At 40.8% G+C, this 14306-nt stretch overlaps 1 protein-coding gene across 1 annotated transcript in view; it reads right to left on the bottom strand.

The window, feature by feature from the left end:
* TRIM2 (tripartite motif containing 2) overlaps positions 1-6736 on the bottom strand; it is a 198858-nt gene extending 192122 nt beyond the window's left edge. The window contains exon 1 of the mRNA XM_049852752.1: positions 6537-6736. The gene's annotated coding sequence lies outside the window, so the exon portion shown is untranslated. The remainder of the gene's footprint in view (positions 1-6536) is intronic.
* Positions 6737-14306: the final 7570 nt, after the last annotated feature.

Below are 14306 nucleotides of genomic sequence, written 5' to 3' on the forward strand. Positions count from 1 at the left end.
ATCACTATATGGCTGATTCTACCACACACCCCCAGCCTGCCCTGTGATTAAAGGAAAAATTTTAAAAAGAACAGCTTTCACTCAAGAGGAGAAATTTAATCTGAGGTCTCCAGACAGAACCCTGTGAGTTGGAGGAACACCAAACTGAGAGCTGGAAGTAAAGTGAAGTCTGTATACTAAACAGTAAGCCTTCCAGCATTTGTTCCCACGCATAATTTCAGAATGGCGGAAATCCATCTTCTCCACCCTAAGTAGGAATATTCTTAGGAGACTTCTGAGTCTTCTTAGAAAAAACTAAATGGCTCCATTACAAAAATCCTCTAAACACTGCCTCTTGAATTCTCCCAAAGAAAAACCTGGCTCACTGACTGATCGCCCTACAAAGAAGGTCCACCAGTCATAAAATCCCAACAATCACACAGGGACTCCAATCAACTGATAACAGAGGACATACCTGAGTTATGATTTGAAGAATCCATAATCTACCAGTTTCAGTAATTTACAGTGACCACCTAATTGCATAATGCCAAGTAAACAAAGTAGTCCTAAACCTGGCTGCATATACTCTCCATTAGCACATTACACCTTTCTTAATAGTCCATCTCCAAAAAATCTTACCTTTTAGAAAGACACCCTTTCCATCCTTCAATTCTAGAGAACATGGTACAACTTCCAGCCCATTTTTTAATTCACTCGATCCAGGGGTAACTGACCACTTCAGCACCAGTAACCAAAGGAAAACTTGCTTAAGGTGGCATCGTGGCTTCAACCCTGTAGTCTGCTGGAGCTGCCTGGCCAGGAGTGTGCCCTTACCTTTTTTAGCGGGGGACCAATTTAACTGAGATTCACAACAACAGAGACACTTTCATCCCGCTTGTTCTGCCAACAGCTCAGAAACTACTGTTTTTCATTTACTCATTCAAACAAGTATTTATTGAGCATGTACCATATGCCAAACATCAGGCTAAAGGCTGGGATAGAGTTAAGAACTACAGTACTTGCCCTTGAAGGTTTAAGAATTTGGCAAAAACGAGGAGAACAGTTTCTCCTAAGAGTGAGTTGGTAGACTTGGCCCCACACAGACAGAATGTAGGCATGGTGCTCATTTAAGAGCTTTAGGCTTCTGAGGCTTACTCATGATCGAAGCCTGACCAAGTTTCCTTAAGCTTTTGTTAGGTGTTTCCTTCCTGTCTTGTCTTACCTGTTTTTTCCAATGGATGGAAGGTTCCAATGAAATACTGCAATTTTCCACTCACTAATTTTTTTTTAATAGTTAGTCAGCTATTGGGGGCAATAGTGCATTTACTTGCTGGTGGTCCAGGCAGCAACCCTTACGTATGCTTTTGAGTGGGTCTCAGACATTGTTTCCCACCTTGGATTACTGCCCAATATCCAGCATCTAGGAAATCTGTTGGACCTACCTTGCAGTCGTTAGTTTATAAGATGAGACAAAGAAAACTAACAGGGGTCTTAGTGCACCTGCTTCTTAACAGACGGTGATCCTGGAGAATTTATTCCAGCTCTCTGAGCCTCAGTTTTCTCACTTTTAAGGTGAGGATAATGATTCCTGCCTCACAGGACTTCAGTTAGCACTGTATGAATATCACATGCTGTATGGCAGGCAGTGCTAAGGACAGTGCCAGCCAAAGAGTGGACACCACACGTTCAAATGAAGGAGGTTAGTTTTTAGCACAGGGCTTTGGTGTATCTTTGATTCGCCTCTGTGCCTGCAAAAGTAATACCCCATCCCTACTGCCATCGAGTCGATTCTAACTCATAGCAACCCTATAGGACAGAGTAGAACTGCCCCACGGGGTTCCCACCGGATTCTCCCACAGAACTGCTGGTGGGTTCAAATCACTGACCTTTCGGTTAGCAGCCCAGCGCTTCAACCGCTGGACCACCAGGGCTCCTTTGTAAAAGTAACAGGGGTGAAAAACATTTGCTTGTAGTGTTTCTGTATAAAGGACGGATTATAATCCCCGTTTCAAAATTTTGTATCGAGGTTTTAGAACAGAGGAGCTATTTTAGTTTAAAGTACAACAAAACCTTTGTTATTTGGAGTGCTAGAGAATGGGCAGTAAATGGATGTCCAAAGAACCTGGCCAATGAAGAGTTAATTCATATTAGCAAGATGATCAGGCCTGATCTCCATCTCCCTCTTGGGGAAACTTAAAAGTGACCTAAAGAATAGAGAATGGAAGTCGTTTGCCAGGCAGGGAACCCCCAACCTTCTCCCCTCCTTGTATAAACGAAGCCTGGAGAACAAATAAACAATCACCTTCCAGAAACTTCAACAGTAACTCACAAGGCTGTTTTGTTTCCTTTTGGGATCCTAATGAGATCAGTAATTTTTGTTGGACCATCTTAGAGATACTTCTTAAAACCTTGGCAAAGGGTGGGGTGTCAAGTAACAGAGCTTACTCTGTTCGCACTATTATGTTTTACAAAGACTGATTCAAAGGAATTAAGAGAAAAAGGGATGGGAAAAGTAGGGAGGAAAATTTCAGAGAAATATTTCACTCAGAAAGGTCATAAAAGATGTTTCAAAACCACAGTGTGAAGACTGCAACTGACTCATATTCTAAAAGTTGCACTAAGCAGTTGTGGAAAGTTGTAAAATAGAAATCTAACAATGGGAACATATGACTCATCGCCAAACTAGAAACATAGTGAAGTTGTAACTTTTACTTAAAATAGCTGAAAATAAGGGGTTGTAGGAAAATGTCCAAGAAAAATAATGCACTCGTAAAACAGGTGATCTATATATGTAATAAAATTTTTTAAATCCTGAATTTTCACAAAGTTCAGCTGTCATAGCCGTAACGGACAGACACAGTTTCCTACATTATTGAACTCAGAGCTACTACTAGTCCTCCAGAGCTTGGGTGCCAAAACACAGCACTGGGATGACCATCCTGACCACAGGCACAGGGGGTTTACTGACAAGCCACCTCAGGAGACAAAGCCTTCCCACAGACTGAGAGGAGCGTATTTAGTTTCTGATAAACTTTTAGGAGTACTCAAGCTTGAATTCCAGAAGCAAGAGAGAAGAAAAAATTTCAATCAGAAATTCAATTGGACATGTAAGAATTTATAAAAATACTATTTACGTAAGTGATAAAGAATCCTAAAGATTCAACAAAAAACACCAAACCCACTGCCATTGAGTCAATTCTGACTCATAGTGACCCTATATAAATAAACAGAGAAAAACTGCCCCGTAGGGTTTCCAAGGAGTGGCTTGTGGATTTGAACAGCCAACATCTTGGTTAGCAGCTGAGCTCTTAACCACTGCGCCACCAGGGCTCTGTAGCTTCTTCAGTGGCACCATAATCTCATGACAACAGTCATTCTGACACTGTAATCAGGGAGTTTTCATTGTTAGCTACTGTCACAACCCCACGCACCCGAAATACTGCCTAGATGGGATGGTCATCCGTAGGGTTAGGAACTAGGGCATTTTTCTTCATTCAATAATTCAGAGAGCTCTATAGGGAAGTGACACCCAGCCAGGAAGACATGCCCTTCAGAGAGAAGACCAAAGCTAAGAAAAGTTCCCTCAAGTGAAAAAAGAAAGCAAAAAATAATAGAACTAAATTTAGAAGAGGCCCTGGGAGAGCCCCTAGTCTAGCCCCTCCCCCAAAAGACGGCAAAAATCTACAGCTACAGTTGCTTCATCTGCCTGTGGGCCCAGTTCAGCAGGTGTGTTCTATTTGGCAAGCATGTATATTTTTAATGTTTTACTCTTAATTAGTTGCAACCTTTAAAAATGTAGAGATTTCATATTAATAAATGAAAAACTCATAGCAACCCTATAGGACAGAGTAGAACTGCCCCATAGGGTTTCCAAGACTAATTTTTTATATTAATTAATTAATTGTGCTTTAAGTGAAAGTTTACAAATCAAGTCAGTCTCTCATACAAAACTTACTAATACCTTGCTATGTACTCCTAGCTACTCTCCCCCTAATAAGACAGCACACTCCTCCTCTCTTCCCTCTGTTCCCCATGTCCATTCAGCCAGCTTCTGTCCCCCTCTGCCTTCTCATCTAGCCTCCAGACAGGAGTTTCTCACATAGTCTCAGGCGTCTACTTGAGCCAAGAAGTTCAACTCCTCACCAGTATCATTTTCTATCTTATAGTCCAGTCCAATCCCTGTCTGAAGAGTTGGCTTCTCCAGGACAAATTTTTACAGAAGCAGACTGCCACATCTTTCTTCCCAGGAGCGGCTGGTGGGGTCGAGTGGGTTAGCAGCCAAGTACTTAACCACTTTACCAACCAGGGTTATCTGATAGTAATTAAGCTCCCCCTATTAATCTCTCCCTAAAACAGCCTCAGTTTTTTTAGCCTCTCCCTTTCCTGCTTCATTAAGTCATCTTGGTCGTCCCATTTTGAACCTTTCCTCCAATTTCTCCCCATTCTTTTTAAAGTACAGGGGCCAAGACCAGACACAGTACCCTAACCATTATTTCACTGGAGTAGAATTTAATAGAAATATTTGTTTCTGGTTCTATTATGTCATACTTAAGATTTCAGAATCACATTAATTTCTTTGCACAACACTTTTTTTTACTTAATCATAATGTGGCTTTGGTTAACAAGGAACTCATTTGCAGAAATCTGAGAAACCACATTCCAGGGTAGAAAACCAAGATTTGGGGCAAATTAGAACACTGATATCAACCCTCATTTTTGGGTCAGAGGGACATCAATCTTTCCCTAGGGCCATCAACCGATACGTGAAATTAAAAGGTACATAATATTTTTTTAATAGTGTTAGTTCTTTACCTATAAGTCAAGTCTACAGTCAGTTGGTTAGTCCTGTCTTTAGACAATTTCTAAGTTCCAATTTGATAATTGCTTTTCTGACAGTTATTTTTTAATTTTTCCCTTTTTCCTTTCTTCCCTACCTGCTGTCATTAAAAACCAAAACTAAACCAAACCCACTTCCGTGGAGTCGATTCCAACTCATGGCAACCCTACAGGACACAGAAGAACTGCCCCATAGGGTTTCCAAGGCTGTAATCTCTATGGAAGCAGACTGCCACATCTTTCTTCCGTGGAGCATCTGGTAGGTTCCAACTACTGACCTTTTGATTAGCAGCTGAGGATTTTTAACCACTGGGCCACCAGGCCTCCATAAGCCAATCCTAAAATGTCATGTAATAACAGAAAAGCTGCTTAATGGAAGATGAAACTGGAAGAGCAACACAAGTCATAGTCTTTTACTCTACTACTTTGTTATACTCATTTTATGAATGAGGAAAAACAAGCCTCAAAGTTTAAGCAACTTGCCCACCTCCCCGAACTGGATGAGTCCAGGCTCTGGTCGGCCCTTCTAGGGAAGGAAAGGACTTCCATGACCATTAGTCTGTGGCACCAGACACCAAATACCAAATCTAGAGATAGAGCCACAGAGATTGCTAGAGCTTGGCTTTACATCAGTCAAAAGCAGAGTCGCTTTCTTTGACTCACACATTCGGGCCTGAATCTGACTACCACGAAATGCGCAGAAAATACCGAACATGACATTATGGAGCCACTTGATGCTGTTAAACGCTCTTGAAACCCCTAAGGAAAAGCCAAGGTTCTTTAAGACATATAAAAACCACAGAGAAACCCTTGCATGATGCCAGCTCTGTGAATTTGGAAATCCCGTCCAGAAATAAATATAAAAACCGAGTTGAACTTCAAGACTCCCTCTAGCAATCAATAAAAACCAAAAAACCAACCCCGGCGGTTCCAATTCATAGCGACCCTATTAGGACAAAGTAGAACTGCTTCACAGGGTTTCCAAAGAGCGGCTGGTGGATTCCAACTGCCGACCTTTTGGTTAGCAGCTGAGCTCTTAATAGTAGGGGGAAACCACGCTCCTTTCAGGAATATCCACACTCACACTTTGGAAAGGAGTGAGGGAATTGAGGTCCTTTCGCTTTACCTCTGGTCTCCATAAAATGTCTGCCCTTTTAGAGTAACAGTGTGTGAGGAGGGGAAGCGAAGGAGCGAGCACCGGGCGCGGCGAGTGCCTGAAGCCGGTAAGGCTCTGAAATCCCAAAGGAAACCGGCGGCGCCGCCCTCCCGGCCTCAGACCAGGTTCCCGGCGTCATGGCTACGCCGGAGTCCCTGCAGGACGCACCGCGGTGGAGGCTGCGCAGCACACAAAGGTCCCCATGGGCGGGAAAACGCCAGCCTAATCTCATTGTTGCGAGTCAACCGTTAAATAAGATTTCTCCCTTTTCTTAAAAAGAACCCGAAGGATTCAGGGCAGGACTGTCTACACCCGCTACTTAGGCCCGAAGTTCTTTGTGTCTGCGTCTCCAAGCCGCGCGCCAGCCTCGCGTCCAAGCCGAGAGGAAGCCGGCTACTCCGGCCGCCTCCTGCAACGCAGTGTGTTCGCCTCCCCGCGGCGCGGGCGCACACTCCTCGGGACCCCGCGGTGGGCCTGCGCGCCGGACCTCCCACAGCCCGGGTCCCAGCTCTAGCCTCGCCTTACGAAGCCGCGAGAGGGCCGCGCGGAGGCCAGAAATACTCACGTTTCCAATTGTGTTTGCGGTGTGTGCGCACTCCCCGGCCACTGGTAGTTAGAAGGAAGAGAAAGCGCTAGTCGAGCCGCCTTTCAGGCCGCGAGAAGCAGACAGAAAGCCCCTCATTTTCTGCAAGCTCACTCAAAATTCCCCACGGGTGCCGCCGACGCAGCTGCCAGGTTTAATGGCCATGTCAAACAGTGTTCCCCCCGCCCCCAAAGAGACACAAAGATGACAGGCTGCGGACAGAGGTCTGCACGCTCAGCCGCAGCGGCCGTGCCTCAGCCCCAGCGATGCCGCAGAGAGAGTACCTGCGGGTACCGACTAGGAAAAGGTTAAAATTGCAGTCTTGGCCAAGGAATTCTCCAGAACTCCTCTTTTCTTTTCTATTCACATTGAGCATAAATCGTATACTCTTTCCAACGGTATTTCTGAAACAAAGCAAGAGTCAGGTGCCTTGCAGTTAGCATAACCTACATCTCAAACGCCAAGCCTTAACGCACCACTCTATTTATCCTGGATTGCTGGGCACTAGTGGGATACCCCGGGCACTATGCACAGCACATAAATCCGTCTAAGTGCTTTTCCCTCACATTTTAATCGCGCACACCAACGCTCCCGTCTCTCCATACTGCTCTCGCAAACAGAACCTTACTGTCTGGTGGGGCTCGTTTGTAGTTCCTGGTTGACCTGGACCATTTTCAAAGCGCAAGCAGCTCCTCGAGAGGGACTGGGTTTTATAAAACCGGAAGGAATTAATGGCACTGTTTTGCAAGCGGAAAGAAACTCAAAACAAACTATCCCACTCTAAGTACTGTTTAATTTAAATATATGTATAATAGACTGATCCAGAGCTCGCGGTAGCCGGGTGACCACGTCCCGCGGCCTCCCTGGGGACCCCCACCTGCCCCGCCCCGGCGCATCCAGCCTGGAGGCTCCTCTCTGGCTTCGCTGCCTGCTGCACCTGCCCCTGCGGGGAGTGGTTCCTGTGGAAACGCCCGAGACAGTTCTCCCTTCAGACACGCTGTTACCCTGACAACTGCAACCTAGCATTAGGCCTTCAAAAAAGGCCGTCAATGGATGCTTGCTTTAAATCACAGATGGAAAGAGATGCTCTAGGGTTGCTGGGCAGGAAGAGGAGGGCAGTGATATTTGGGGGTGGAGGCGGAGCAGCGCGAGCGTGCGCGTGGGTGGGGTTACTGTACACCGCAGGCCCGCGGTGGAGCACAGCGTTCCCGCTAACCCAAGCGGGTTTGTAGTTGGCATTAGAATAAATTCCATCACTTTCTACATTTTCTTTTCTGTATTATCCTAAAGATACTCTGTGTAAAAGTTGTCTTGCCTGGATTGAATACTAACCAGAGCGTGGTAGGAGTGAGGAGAGGTTCATAAGTACGTGTGGGGCAGACGAGAGACCTCGTGGGAATACTGTAGATGATGTTATGCAGACACTCAAAAATTGTTCCCACACAGCCTTGCACCATCCGACAACGATGAACACACGGTTGCAAAACACAACTCCTGAGTTCCGGTGAAGGTTTGGGTGGGAAAAAGGGAAGGGTGAATGCCCAGTACCCAGAAGGGTGAATGAGACTATCCATATTTATGAAAAATGTAAATGTTCATGTGCTGTTTTGTTACTTTTGGGTGTGGATATGTTATCAAACCACAAATAGATACTAAAAGGTAAAATAAAACAAGTTACTGAACTTGTGTGCAAGGCATAACAAATTTGCATGCAAACACACACATACTCCAAACTGGTTTCTCCTCGCCACGGATTGCATACCTTTTCCATATCTAAGTTACTGAACATTCAAAATCAGTGTCAGATTTACATAAATGAGATTTTACTGTACACATTATAGTAACATGATGGTATTAAGCAGTCTCTGAGTTGAGACTGAAATATATGTAGAAATGTATCTGTTTTTAATTCATAAAAGCATTTCTGGAAAGTTCCATGTGCATCCAATTTTCATAAAGCAAGTGATGTTTGCATATTCAAAGGAAAAGATTTATGTGAAAAATCTTTTTCTGTTAAAATTTTCATCGTAAAACAAAGACTTCTGTCAAGAAGAAGCATCTAATTTATGTTTCGAAAATCCACATTTTTGTATTTTGAATTTCCTTTGAAGCACATGATTTTATAAACATATGACACAGATGTTTATTTGCAAATGAAGGCCCCTAGAACAAAAATATGCATACCTTCTTTTGGAACAGACGTCTACCTCCCTCTCCTAATTATTTCAAATTTGAGAAAATAAAAAGTATTGAGCAGATCATCTTCACATCTAACAAAAATTGACAGCAAACATTCTAAAGGAAGAATAGTAGTGGTAAAGAGGTCAAAAAATATTAGACAATGAAACCGTTCAAAATATCTTCTCAAAGATATTAAGAGTAAGAGGAATATGTTCAGAATATTACTATATTACCTGATAATATTTTGAGTTTCAAAACAGATTTTGAATCCCAGTTTTTTTTCAAAATTATGTATGTGTGGCATGTGTTTGTGCACAACCATGTGTGTAGTAGTAGTAGTGACAATCTGGGGGAGGGAATTTGGCTTTAATTTTGCCTTTACACTTGCCTATGTTTTCCATATCAAACATTTCCAGTGAGAGCAGTGTGGTCAGGTGGTCAGAAACAGTCAGACAGACCTGGATTTATGTTTCAGCTCCGCTACTTCTCGGCCACGTGTGTTTTCTCATTTGAAAAATAGCAGTAACAATATCACCTTACTCATAAGGTTGTTGAGAGGATTACATGAGACAATGCTTGAGTAATACTTAGCAGGAAACTGGCACATAGAAGAATGTGTAGTCTCCAGTTGTTAGGTACAATTTCCTGTATATGTCCTTTATAGTAAATGTGTCAACCCAAAGTGTTACGCTACTTTTGTCCAGGATTTTAATTCTACTTTAGATATTTTTGGCCTTCCAACTAGACATTATTATTTTATATGTGCAGTATTATATACATCTGTCCACAGTTTTACCTGTATTTCCCATCATTCCTTCTTGCATTTCAGAACTTTCTTCTGGGATCATTCTCCTTTTATTTAAAGTTCATCCCTAAGAATATTCAAATGAGGACTTTTTTGTTACTGAATTCTTTTAGTTTTTGTTTGTTTAATGATGCCTTTATTTTGATTTTTTTTCTCAAAATGTAGTTTCACTGATTATAGGATTTTAGGTTGATAGTTATTTTCAATCAGTATTTGAAGATATCATCCCACTATGTTCTGACTTCCATTGTTGCTGTTGAGGAGTTAGCTGTTATCTAACTTTCACATTTTCCTATGTAATCATGTGATTTTTAAGATATTCTTCTAGTTTTATTATTTTGCAATTTCATTAATGTGCCTAGGAATGAATACAATTCACTTAATTTATCTTGCTTGGGACTTTTGACTACTTAAATTTGAGAATAGCAACAGTTATTAAAATTCTCAACCATTAATTTTTTTTTTTTTTTTAATTCTTAGAATGGGGCCATTCTCCCCACTCTCTCTCCTTTTCTTTTGGAATGCTAATTGGAATGCTCATTAGAAGTGTATGGGACCTTCTCACTCAGTTCTCTATGTAACTTTACTTCACTTTGATTTTTCTCAATCTCTTTGCCTTTTTTGTATTCTCAGTAATACTTCAGAGTGTTCTTCCAGTTTAAAAATGTTCTCTTAAGCTATGTCTCATCTGCTGTTTAACTTATCCAGGGAAGTTTTAAAAATTATTGTATTTTTCATTTTTACAAGATCTATTTGGTTCTTTTTATTTTTTATACTGTTTGCTGTAAAATAATACACAAATACAGAAAACCACATAAAACAAAATAATAGCTTAATGTGTTATTATAGGTTAACACAAACAAAACTTTGCCATTCATTCCAAAAAACCTTCTTATGTAGCCTGTCCCAATTTCAACTCCCACCCTCCCCCCAAAAGTAACTACTGTTGTCCTGACACACTTATAATTTAATCTCAACAATTAAAAATTTTTGATATGTGTTTTATGACTCTTTTAGTCTGCAGGGTCCTCCTTTCTTTTCCTTTTATCTGTTCATATGTGAAAAAGCCCAGGGCATTTGATCTGTGGAGTCTTTTTGATTGCACATGCATGGTGCAATTAAGTTTTTTTCTGTCCTTGATAATTCCTGCAATTTGGCACATGGATCCAGAGCCTTTATCAGGCTCAGATTCAGTCCCCTTGGCACAGCTACAGGTGGTGTTGGGATTTTTCATTAGGATGTGCATAAGGCTTGATTGTCTCTCTTTTTGGCACATTAGCAGTTATTGCTGCTCAGAGCCTAGATTCATTAATTCTTTGGGTGCTGCAAAAATAGTGATATTCTAATTCTGCCTTTTATTTTTCACTTATAAGTTGGAATGCTTTTATAAATGGATGCTTCTACTTACATACTCCTTGGTTATCCAATGATACAGCTCTTATAGGAAAAGTAGGATAAACGCTTGATTTTCCCTTCTTTATTTACCACTTTTCAAGATGATGAATTGGTTCCTCATCATCCTCTGAGGGTGACTGTTTAGTTTTTTTTATATCATTATGAACTCATGGAATTAAATATACTTGTTTCAATCAATTGCAATTATTATCATTTTTGAAGATCAAATTGCCCCATCTTAGTACAGTTAAAATTATTTTTTACTTGCTCTCCCTATTCTTCTCCAGTAATTTTTTATATTTTATACATTATCTGCTCATGGAACTATTGCATAGCATATACTCTATCTCTTTTAATCCTCATTGGGTTTAGTCTTAGTTCTACTAATAACTATATGTTTAATGCTCACCACCATTCCTTATGTAGATGTCTTCTCAGTCATTTTGGTTGGCAGATGGTCATTCTGTAGTAGATTCCTCAGTAAGGGCTTGTGGAAACAATATTCCCTGACTTATTGCATATTTACTACAGCTCATGTCTTTTTTACTTGAAAGTCAGTTTTGCTGGATCCAAAATCCTTGGCTCACATTATCTTTCCTTTAGCATCCTAAAAATGTTACTCCATTTTCTTTAGGCAAGAAACATTGCTGTCAAAAAGTCTGATTTCCTTTTTCTTGTAAGTCCCTTGCTGTGGTTTCCTAGATGCCCAAGGAATTTTTTTTCTATTATCTTTAAAGTTCAGTAATTTTTCTAGAATATGTCTTTGTGTTGGCTTTTTTAAATATTTTTGGATGTACAGTATGCTCCTTAAGCTTATGATCTAAAAAACATATTTTTATTTTAAGGAAGTTTGCTTGAATTATAATTTTTAATATTTGTTCTGTTCCTTTGCTTTGGCTTTTTTCTTTAAAAACTATTGTCAATATGTTGGATTTTCTTTGTCTTCAATATTTATCACTTCCTCTCAAATCCTTTCAATTTTTTCTTCATTTCATATTGATTTTAAAAATTTTCTTCTGTTATACCATCTGCTTTTCTTAAGACATTATCTGTTTTCATTATTATCTTTTATATTTCTTCCAGTTTAATCTTCACTTCTGAGTTGGTCATGCCATTTCTGTTTGTCTAATTCTGACTTATTTTGTTCTTTCATGTCTTATATTATTTTCTTAAGGTCTTTTTGCTCATTTTGAAGTAGAAGGTTATAGGTGTGATCTGTTCTGTGGGCATGGCCTTCTGGCATGCTTTCATCGTCTATAGGATTGTTTCTTTTTTTTCTTACAAGAACTTTATATGAAATTTGACTTCAGTTCTCTTTCTGTTTCTCGCTTTTATATGAAATTTCTTTTCTTGAACATTTAGAAGAAGGTAGGTTAGCTTTTCATCTTCACAGATTCTTTTTTTCTCATGATATAAAAAAATATGGCAACTGAGATTTCTTGTTTTTTCCATTCTCCCACTTTTATCTGTATGGCCTCTTTCCACTGTGCCTATTTGTCCCAGGACTACTTGATATTGACTCCACGCCTACAGTCTGTCATCACTGAGACATACCTGTCCTAGAAGGAAGTACTGGTGGGTCAGTTTTGGGAGATCACTAGGGGTAGAATTTCCTGCCCATTCAATCCTTACAGCAGACCCCTGGAACCCACCCACTGTTTGAATGGTTAGTAAAAAACCCTCCTAATTCAATGCCTGCCATCCTTTTCAATGAAGATTTGTTGGCTATTTTAGGATCTCTTGTTCTCAGACCCTTCAGATGCCCTATTTGCTCTCTTCTGCACAGGTGCTTATATTATGAAGATCCTGTGGCTGTTGGTAGTTTGCTGGCATCTTCTTGTATTTTGAAGTTCATGTCACCTGATGATGATGTAAGTTTTGTTCATGGGTGTGTTGGTCTTCCTATCTAGTTCTCTGTCTCTTTTATGTGGGGATTTGGAGACATTAAAAACTATATGCTGCCACTATCCTCTCAAAATCTATCCCTTCTATTTGGTTATTTAAAAAATGCCCCTCCACAAAAGCCTGCCTTAACCTTTGTTTCCCCTCTGCGGAATCATGCTTTCTCACAGTTCTGCTTTCTATTACATTTACCACCAGCTCAGCAGTGCTTTGAAAGAATAAGACAAATAATCCAATTTTTTAAAATGGGCAAAATACTTGACCAGACATTTCACTAAAGATAAAATATGGATAGCAAATAAACACATAGGAAGGTGCTTAAGATCACTGATTCTAAAAAAAAAAAAAAAAACCCATTGCCATCGAATCGATTCCAACTCATAGCAACCCTATAGGACAGAGTAGAACTGCTCCATCGGGTTTCCAAGAAGCTGCTGGTGGATTCGAACTGCCAACCTTTTGGATAGAAGCTGAGCTCGTAACCACCGAGCCACCAGGGCTCCTGATCATTAGGGAAATGCAAACAAAAATTACAACTCACAAGAATGACTAAAAATTAAAGACTGACAATATCAAGTGCTATCAAGGATGTGGAATAACTGAAACTCTCATACATTGTTGGTGCGATTGTAAACTATAACAGCTAAGTTTGAAAACAATTTGGCAATTTCTTATTGAGTTAAACATACACATGTTGCTGCTGTCATTGAGTGCCTTTGAGATGATTCCGACTCATTGAGACTCCGTGTGATACAGCATGGAGAAGAGGTTTTCTGTAATCTTTATAGGAGCAGATCATCAGGTCTTTTTCCCAAAGAATTCCTGGCTGGGTTCCAACTGCCAGCCTTTCAACTAGCAGTCAGGGGGTTAACCATCATGCCACCAAGCTCCTTCAAACATACACACAGCATATATATTTGTTTTCTATTGCTGTAACAAATAACTGCAAACATAGTGACATAAAACTTTCATTTATTAACTCACAGTTCTGTAAGTCAAGTCTGGAACAGCATGGCTGGGTTCTCTGCTATGGTATCACGAGTCTGACATCAAGATATGGGCTGAGCTAGGTTCTTATCTGGAGAATCTGGGGGAAGAATCTCTTTGCAGCTCATTCAGGTTGCTGGCGGAATTCAGTTTCTTGCAGTTGTAGGTCTGAGGTCCCCATTTCCTTGTTAGCTGCCAGTGGGCTACCTCTCAGCTCTTTGAGACCAGCCACATTCCTTCTCAGTGACCCCTCCATCTTCAAGCCAGTAAGAACAGGTTGAGTCTCCCCTGTGCTTTAAATCTCTCTAACTTCCTCTTCTGCTCGCCAGCTTTGAAAGCTCTTGTGATTAGATTAGGCCTGCCCAGATAATTTTTCTTTTGTTATATAAGGTAACATAATCATGGGAGTGATACCATATTTACACATTCCACCCCCACTTAAAGGGGAAGGAAATATACACGGGCAATGGTCATTGGTGGTC

The sequence above is a fragment of the Elephas maximus genome, chromosome 13 (genome assembly GCF_024166365.1).
Source record: "Elephas maximus indicus isolate mEleMax1 chromosome 13, mEleMax1 primary haplotype, whole genome shotgun sequence".
NCBI classification, from domain to species: domain Eukaryota; kingdom Metazoa; phylum Chordata; class Mammalia; order Proboscidea; family Elephantidae; genus Elephas; species Elephas maximus.